Here is a 3154-nt window from a genome sequence, read left to right on the forward strand (position 1 = left end):
AAAATGAATCTCATTAACCATAATTTATTTTGAAAACCAAAGAAATTATCCAAACACCTGTTGCTGAAGAAATTAATTCTTCCACACCTCAAACCCGATTTTGACCTGGACATAATTCGAAGAATTTACAAGCAACAAGTTATTAGATTCTAGCATTAGCTCCCCATAAAATAAAAACTTTATTAGTTAAATGATTGTACTTGTATAAAGAATAATGAAAAAAAAATATTATACAACTACCATAATTGATTTAATACAACGTGACTTACTTTTGCAAGTAACTCAAACTGACATCAGATTCGAATGTGAGCAAATAGATTTGTTATAATCATTAATGAATTGACTTTGGTAAATCTCATAATCAAACAGCACTTGGAACAAGGCAATTGAATTTCCATTTGAACCAATGACAAAGAATGGAAACCAAAGCATGGTATTTGGTGTTTAGATGGTTACTCATCAAGCCTGCGCTTCTTTAACACTACTACTTTACTTGTCTTACTATCTGCATTCACTTCTTCCACTCCTGTCTCACAAAAAAGATAAGAAACGTCAACACTACTTTATTAATATTTTCCACCACCTACAATGCACCTTTACCTTTGTTCACTATAATAGTTTATTCAATATACCTGTCACAGTAGACAATGCCTTCTGCTTCATAGATTTTATGCCTAAACTGTGTCATAAGCAGATATGCTTATCTCTCCATCTTCCATGGAACCCAATATCGAAATCTGTAAAATTGCTTTAATAATTAATTCAAGAACATTTATCATAATTAATTCAAGAACCAAATGTTCTAAGTTTCAGTTTAATAATTCTAACCAGTAAGCGTTTTAACAACTTTTAGCACTACCAGTCATCCGCAATTTAAAGCAATACATAAATCAATAACCATTCTTCCAGAAACTCAAGAATATATACATCAATAACAAAATCCATTCTAGATTCCTTAGTTGATCCATCTATATGGTATAAACCAAAAATATATAAAAAAGATAAAAATAAAAAATCATAAAATCAATTGAGACGTTCTGGTTCGGAGGTTGGTAGTGGGAATGAACAGAAGTAAGTAAAGTAAATTAAATCAATTGAAGAGAAGACAGAGTACCATGTTTTCGAGATCGAAGGCTCTGTAAGCTTTGCTTCCAAGCCTAGATTTGAAAACAAGAACCCAACACAAAAGTATGTGAAGCAAAGCTGCATGGTCGAAGAAATTAAGAAAATAAGAAAATTAAGAAATTAAGTATATTATATGTGAGTACAGTACAGTACCATTTCCAACATGGGCGAAGATATCCCATATGCTTGGCATCCTTCCATCTTCACTTGCTGCACCTTCAACCTATCACATTACCCCAATTCCCATATATATATATATGGTTTAATACTTAATCAGCAACAAAATCAAATTAATGAAGATTCTCGCATGAAAAGGAAGAAACGTAAAGAGAAGAACCTGATAAGCTGAGGTTGATACACCAAACACAAATTTGGGATGAAAATCATATCTGGTTAAGGTACAAGCAGAAGAGAGCACCGATACCAACACTGATGGTATTAATAATTAGTTTCTCATATAAAAACCATGATTGCCATAACAACTACTTTATAATTAAACATACTCCACTATAAAATTGGAAATCTCTGCCTGAAGCCTCTATGGCCACACTGAGAGGTTGGTTTGCAAGTGCCTTCAATAGGCTCTGTTCATTGTTTTGTGGTACGTCATGATACCCGCTAATGGTGACAACTTCAGTTTCTTCCTGGTTTGGAATAACAAGTGAAAGTTTAGTTATTACGTTATTGGAACTATATATATATATATATATACACACACACACGATGGCTATGTTAGACTTAATTTGTTAGCTTACCTTTCTCATCTCGCAAGTACCTTCCTCTATAATGTAAGGATAATCGTCCTCTTTATGGATTCCACCATTTTCTGCTATAAAGGAGAACGCATAGTCTTGAAGAATTGAGAGAACTTCAGTGAATGCATTGAGAAAAAAGAAAAAGTGAATTGCTTAGCTTATCCATTGATTGATCATTTACATATATACCATATACAATTGGAATAAAGAATAAGGAGGGAAAAGCTAAAATAACAGTTAACAGAAAATAACTGAAATCTATATCCTAACAGATTCAACTGCTATGCTGATCTGTCATGATTAGTTGGAAGCAAGTTTTGCTCTGATGTAGCCGACGTGGCATGATCAGAAATGGATATCTGTGTTACCCCCCACAAGTGGGACGATGGACATCGAGAAGTCCCAGCTTGGAGAAGAAAGTGTGAAACTGAGGAACTGATAAAGGTTTTGTAAAAATGTCAGCAACTTGAGCCCGTGTAGAAACAAGAAGCAAACGAAGAAGACCAGAACGAAGTTTCTCCCTAGTCACATGACAATCCAATTCAATGTGCTTTGACCTCTCATGGAACGCAGGATTGTGAGCCAAATAAATGGCAGAGCGGTTATCACAATAAACCGATGCTGGTGTACTCCAAGGCAGATGCAGATCAAAGAAGAGGTATTGAAGCCACTGAAGCTCACAAGATAACATTGCCAATGCTCGATATTCTGCTTCGGAAGAAGACCTGGAAACGGTAGTTTGCTTTTTGGATCGCCAAGTGATTAAGGAAGAGCCAATGTAAATACAGAGACCAGTGACAGAACGACGGGTGTCAGGGCAGCACGCCCAATCCGCGTCTGCAAAGGCTCGAATGCTGATATTGGAATCAGCAGGAAGGAAAATACCAGTGGAAGGAGCATGTTTAATGTAACGCAGAACCCTGTGTGCTGCGCGAAGATGTGTGTCAAGAGAATGAGCCACAAATTGGCTGAGTTGTTGAACAACATAGCACAAATCAGGACGTGTAGTGGTTAAGTATAATAAGCGACCAACTAGACGCATGTATTCAGCTGGATCATCAACAAGAGTACCTTGATCACGACTGAGTCGTGAATTAGCATCCATAGGTGACTGTGAAGGTTTGGAAGCGAGGAAACCCATGTCAGATAAGATTTCCAACGCATACTTGCGTTGATTGAGTAGAATTCCTTTAGGAGTGCGAGCAACCTCAAGTCCTAAGAAGAAACGGAGTGAACCCAAGTCCTTGATCTTGAATTGAGCATGAAGAAAATCT

The 3154-nt window shown here is 36.4% G+C and overlaps 1 long non-coding RNA gene across 2 annotated transcripts; it reads right to left on the reverse strand.

The window, feature by feature from the left end:
- Nucleotides 1–254: 254 nt before the first annotated feature.
- LOC133318234 (uncharacterized) lies at nucleotides 255–1350 on the reverse strand. 2 transcript variants are annotated; one of them, XR_009752444.1, is made up of 4 exons: nucleotides 1279–1350; nucleotides 1115–1203; nucleotides 633–737; nucleotides 255–526 (listed from the first exon to the last, which is right to left on the reverse strand). It is a non-coding gene; the product is annotated as an uncharacterized LOC133318234 (long non-coding RNA). The 2 variants fall into 2 exon arrangements; XR_009752445.1 differs by having other exon boundaries at nucleotides 1115–1157; nucleotides 1279–1337.
- Between the last annotated feature and the right edge of the window lie 1804 nt (nucleotides 1351–3154).

This window comes from Gastrolobium bilobum, unplaced genomic scaffold, assembly GCF_033153095.1.
Source record: "Gastrolobium bilobum isolate Gb01-03AN ecotype WA unplaced genomic scaffold, APGP_CSIRO_Gbil_v1 utg16351, whole genome shotgun sequence".
In the NCBI taxonomy this organism is placed as follows: Eukaryota; Viridiplantae; Streptophyta; class Magnoliopsida; order Fabales; family Fabaceae; genus Gastrolobium; species Gastrolobium bilobum.